The sequence below is a fragment of the Sinocyclocheilus anshuiensis genome, unplaced genomic scaffold (genome assembly GCF_001515605.1).
Source record: "Sinocyclocheilus anshuiensis isolate Anshui unplaced genomic scaffold, SAMN03320099.WGS_v1.1 scaffold1946, whole genome shotgun sequence".
NCBI lineage: Eukaryota > Metazoa > Chordata > Actinopteri > Cypriniformes > Cyprinidae > Sinocyclocheilus > Sinocyclocheilus anshuiensis.
This window is the reverse complement of record NW_015546151.1, coordinates 576,515-582,749: the sequence shown is the minus strand read 5'-3', so window position 1 is coordinate 582,749 and position 6,235 is coordinate 576,515. Positions and strand designations below refer to the sequence as shown.

General features: G+C 36.7%; 1 long non-coding RNA gene across 1 annotated transcript; it reads right to left on the bottom strand.

Moving 5' to 3' along the window:
* Positions 1–2,209: 2,209 nt before the first annotated feature.
* Positions 2,210–3,896, bottom strand: LOC107701265 (uncharacterized). The gene is made up of 3 exons (XR_001635628.1): positions 3,655–3,896; positions 2,663–2,755; positions 2,210–2,335 (listed from the first exon to the last, which is right to left on the bottom strand). It is a non-coding gene; the product is annotated as an uncharacterized LOC107701265 (long non-coding RNA).
* Positions 3,897–6,235: the final 2,339 nt, after the last annotated feature.

Here is a 6,235-nt window from a genome sequence, read left to right as displayed (position 1 = left end):
CTCATGGGCGGGCCTTGGCCAATGAAATCTGCCATGGATTCCAGACCTTCAGCCGTCAGTCTGAAGGTCTGGCTACGCGAGACTAGGTGGGGTCTAACAGAGGAAGAGTTGTGTTTGCAGAAATATCCTCCGATGGCACTAGTCCACTATCGTTTTAAATGCTTCTTGGTGGGTCCGTTTCAACAGCTTTTTTTCTAGAAAAAGCAAAGGACATTTATCTTTGCACAATACCTCACGCCTGTATAACACAGCGGCTACGACATGAGAAATAACAGTGTTGGAGACAACAAAAGAGAATTTTGTTATCAGACAGGTGATACATGTCTCGCCGAGCTGTGGATGAAACAGAGGGCATATCACTGCATTTCCACACAAGGGCTGCTCTTTACAAAGATCTGACAGATTAGCCAAACCCTTAGCGCACATTTCCACCATCAAAACCTCCTAATACACACATGGATATTTTATGGGAATATTGCAGGTACAATACAATATTATACAATACAAGTTATGTTGAATCAACATCATTTGGAGTACCAAGTTGATTTCCATTAAAAATAAAAAAAATACAAAAATTCAAGTCCCCTATTTGATGTTTTTTTTTTCATTGTTGTTTAAGAAAGCAAACATCAAGGTTATAGGGAGGCACTCACAATGTAAGATTTTTTTTGAGGATTCTTCTGTTAAAACTTGTGTATTATTTCAGCTGTAAAGTTGTTCTCATCATTTATATCGTCGTTTACGGTTTTAGTTGTTTTGTCATGGCAACAAAGTTGTAAAATTGGATAGAAACCGTTAGTAAGTGACACTAAAATCATGTTAAAGGGGTCATATGATGCTTTTTTAAAGATCATTATTTTGTGTATTTAGATATGTGGGGGCGTGTTAGAATGAACCATTTTAGGGGGGTGTGGCAGAGTCTTAACTTTGATAAAGAATATCTCTTTGGTTTTGAGACTTTAGTCTTTGCAACTTCAGGGATCTTATCTATTCACGAACAGCTTGTAACACTCCAAAGAGAAAGGAAAACTTGAAATCGCACCATATGACCCCTTTAACACACATATTGTTCACATTTTTGTTGCTATGCTATTGACACTTTCAAAATGGCCCCATTCACTTCCATTGTAAATGCCTCACTGTAACCCAGCTTTTAAAAAAAGAAAAAAAAAAAGAAAAGGAGAGACAAGTGAAATAAATTTTTGTGGTGATCAACATTATGCCACAAATGCTGTAATGAACTTGGAATATTACTTTAAATTCTTTATTCTAAAACAGGACTCTGCTTCTGCTGGTCTAGTTTGGGAATCAGATATTTCACCTGATCTAGGTCACCTGATAATCAGGAATGCCAAGCTATATTGAATTATCTAGCATAGATGGATACAGCAAAATGGCTTCTTGATGCTCCGCACACACAAATCTCTGCCGGTGCTTGAAATAACGCCCCACAGCGTTTCCAAACCATCTCTGAAACACTGCTGTTTTGAGTAAGTTGTGTCAGGAGCAACAAACAAACAAGAGATGTATTTATCACATTTAGCATCATAGCACATCAAAGCCAAAGACTGATTACAAGATCACATGTGCCTAAACGTTTCATTTATTACTGTTAGATTCTAGCTAATGCGAGCCAACAAAGTCAGGTTATTTTACAAAACATTCTGAAAAGGTTTACAAAAGCGTCTTGCAGTCTCGGTTCTGCTGCTATTCAGTAATCCACTAAAAGTGTCCTCTAGATAGCAGATGAGTGTAACAAGGGCCCTTCTTTGTTGCTTTACATAAAACAAGCACTGAGATGGAATAGTGCTTGATTGTTTCCTTCTTCCACGGCACATTAGACAATGGATGATCTTTACAGAAAAGTGTAGTCACCTATGACAAGATTCATATATAAACAGGAACTCTATCAAAGTACAACTTTAATGTGAAATCTAAGAAAAGCAATGATGTACGCATGTATGTAAAGTATGTATGCATGTAAAAAATGTAACTACCAGCCCTGACAAGTTGACAACAGTGGTGCCTTTCATTTCAGTGTAATGAAAACAGCGGATGTATCTGATTTCAAAGCCCATTACTGAACCCTTCTCTACACACTCCTTATTAATCAAGACAAAAACCAAAATCAAAAACACCTTGAGATGGAATTCATGACTATAATCAAAAGCAACAAGACTTCATTGAGAATCAAGAGAAGGTGACTGGACAGTGTGAGAGGAAGACAATCTTTCATTAAAGGATTTCCACAGGAAGTCCTACCTGATGTGGTGAACTGGCTGCTTCCAAGAGTGGTCGGCCTGTTTTTCCCACTGTTTACAGGTGGAGAAAACATCTGTTGGAAGACACACAAACATTTCTCTGAAATACTGCAGACTAACACAGACAGTGTCTCGTGTTTAATAAATACAAAAAAAAAGTGCAAAAAAAAAAGGTGCATGTTTCATATATTACATATTCTAAAATATTTTAAAAAATGCATGTATATACATGTATGCGTGTGTGTTGTTTGTCATATAATTAGGAGAAAAATAAACAAATATTCACAACATAAAAAAAGTAATACTTCAACTTAATGCATATCTTACAAGTGAGTGACTGGACCAATGACAACAGCTGGAAGAGAGTCCTGAAGAAGTAAAAGAACTGATTAATGTCTTACCGCGCTGAAATCCAGCAGATCACTCAGTTCCTTATCCGTCCCGATAGCGGCAATACGCTGCTGAGGGTTCATCCTTACGATCCTTTTCTAAATCTACAAAACACAAACATCATTCCCCTCAATCTGAGAGCCTGATGTGTGCTGAAGCTTCATGCCAGCCAGCACCGCTTATGCAAATGACATCGGTGAACATCCGCAGCTTGACATTTGCTAAACATCCCCATCTCCTGTCTTTTAGCAGAACTAACTTTGCGCTCTTCCAAAACCTTGCGGGCTATCGAAGGACCTGGTTGTCCTCAATCAAAACCTATGTGTTATCCATTAAATAGAAATAAAAAAAGCTCCTGAGAGACAGACCCAAGAGCTCCTCTCCCCAGCCTCGTATTACTGACAGTTTCAGACGAGGTTACGGAATTTCTTTTTGTAAACAATAGCAATCGCATGACATGAGGTGACACAGTGGAAACAGGTTTTATTATAACGTTAGAGAGCAGGCCTAATAGGGTTTTTGGGATGACCAAACGTGGACATGTTGAGAAAGACGCTGTGCACGACGGTGTCACACACACACATGGACCCGCAGCATTATTTTTCAACTGCATGTGTTTGATTCTTCAATGTATCAAAAGTCACGAGCGTACAATGAACGCTCACGCGCTGTCAAACCATCAGCCGCTACACACTTTTGTTGTTGCATTACAGGAGAATTGATACTTACAAACATGCTGCTGTTGTTGTTCGCTAATTGCCAGTTAACCTATTCATAATAATAATAATAATAATGGTGCGACCATGAAACGATTAAGCGAAAACCGACCATTAGCACTGACATAACACACATTTTATCGTGAAGAATGAACAGCGAGGTGTCAAGCTGAAGTGTTAAAGCGAATGCCGACCCCTTTCGCTCCACATCGGCGCCTTTCTTTTCTTCTATCCCAACTTCTTTCACCCAGTCCGAAACCTCTCACAAACTCTGTGCAATATTTTACCTGTTTTGTTGTCAGAAATCCAACTAGGGCGATCGGGTGTGCCAGTGACGGCGTAGGTGTCCTTGTTTCGCGTCGGAAAGCTAATGAAATCGGTATCTTTTGCGATTTTATATCGCAAATATCCACTATGTAACTTGCGAGTTTCCCTTAGGCAGACATTTTTGCTTGGCGATAACCGAAGCACGACGATGACATCTGAAATTGTGTTCTTCCGCCAGCGCCGTAGACTTGACTGTTCTTCAGCGGTGCGGATGAATATAATGTGTGGCGAATCATAAAGCCTGACACACAACCTTGCTAGGGGAGTAAAGGACCACTGGAGCACCTCCTAAAATCGGTTTGGTTTACCTCCCAACTCCCTAAATGTGGGCTTCGTTGGCTATGTGTATTATTAGTATTGGGAGAAACTGAGCATGTTTAAAGCATTGAATACATAATTTTAGCTGCATTAAGTGTTTTGCTGGAACAAGTGCAGCAGCATAAATGCTCTGGAGACCGTTTGAACTGGTGCACACTCTCTCAAAACTGTCGACATATGGACATTGCTATTCTTCCTTTCAAACCTTATATGTGACCCTGGAGCACAAAACCAGGCATAAGTAGCACGGGAAAATTTGTAGCAATAGCCGTAAAGATCAAGTTCCATGAAGATATTTTGTAAATTTCCTACTGTAAGTATATCCAAATTAAATTTTTGATTAGTAATATGCATTGCTAAGAACTTCATTTGGACAACTTTAAAGGCGATTTTCCTCTATATTTTATTTTATTTTTTTATTTTTTTTGCATCCTCAGATTCCAGATTTTCAAATAGTTGTATCTCGGCCAAATATTGTCCTATCCTAACAAACCATACATCAATGGAAATCTTATTTATTCTGCTTTCAGATGATGTATAAATCTCAATTTAAAAAAACTGACCCTTATGACTGGTTTTGTGGTCTTTGATCACCACATTTCTTCCTTCCTTCATGGATTTTTTTTTAATGTGCCAAAGCAACCAATGGAACATCAAGAACAGGCTACAGTGCAACAACATGAAAATAATAGTGCTATATATAGTATAAGCATATAGGTTTATATGATATAATGAATTGTGAAAAATAGTAAGTAAAAACTATTATGCTTGAAATAATTTGCTATTATTATTGCTGTGGTTGCTATTGTTCATTTTTTGACTCATGATATTAATAAAATATATTCTTAAAAAAAAATCAAATTTACATATTAAGAGAAATTAATTTGCAATGGTTTTTTTTTCATAACTGTAATCACTTGAATCCTATTTGTATTGAAACATATTTTTTCATACATTACTATTTTACTGTCTTTATGTCAAAACTCTGTGACGGTGATTAAGTTGGCCAATGCCAATGCCAATCCTTTACCAGAACTCAGAAGACCAGTATCATCCCCTAACTTTAGTGCAAATTAAACTTGCAAAAAGGAAGAATGCAATAAATAAGCTGCATAATAGTTGTTTAGTCTGTTTTAAAAGAACCCATAACCATTTAATACTATTGTTTACCTATGTGTCTCTGGGTTGTCAATTATTAAGGGTGCTTAACTGCACTACACTATAGAAAGTTTGCCATAAAATTAAAAGCAATTTAACATATTCCACAGTACACTAAAACTAACTACAGTGCATATTGATAATGAGTTGATCTTGACAATGAATTATGATAGGATGCTGTATATATAGATTACAATACGCTTACATAACTTTTATATTCAGTGATATCTGAAATAGTGATATTCAGTAAAACTATAGAAGTACTTCATAAAGAACAAGAACGGGGGAACATGTATGTCAAATATGTTCATTCAAACATTAACCAATTCAAGAGACTGGAAAAAGAACACCACAAAGCAATTGCCTGTACAGAACAAAGGGCTGCACAGTTTAACATCACTAAGCCAACACAGCTTACAGATGTACAACATAAGCCATCAAAAAAAATAGAAAATAAATAAAAAACTCCCTTCCCTCCAAACTTTCTGAATGAAAGAACGAGATGCATTATCTGTTGGTGATGATGACATTCATTATTTATAAGGGCATGCATCCCAAACCTATCACAATACTCATAGTGCCACCTGTTGGTCAAAATAAACTGCCAAAGCTGCTGCTTGTCAAATTGAACTCCTAACAGAAGTGAATTTAATATTACTAAGGTTTAGTTTATCACCATTGAATTACTGCAAACTACTACTCATACTTTTCTGATCTTATTCTAATGTTATTTGTTGTTTTATGTTAACATCCATTAGTTTACTTTAAATGTTTGCAAATTTGTTGTAATTTTACTCTAAAGTACCACGATGCAAGTCTTAAAATCTTAAACTCTACTACATGTTCTGTAGTTTATACATGGACGGCGCGTTTGTCTTTGTTTTGACCTAGTTTTTATTGTCTGACTCATAATGTATTCGTTATAATTCGTTTATTTTCTTCTCTGCACACAATTACTTTATGTTATGTATTTTAATGTCGTCCAAAACTGGGACTTTTTAAAGTGTTAAAAACAAAATAAGTCTTGGTTCTTCTGTGAGAAGAGACTTGAGGTTCTTGTCTCAA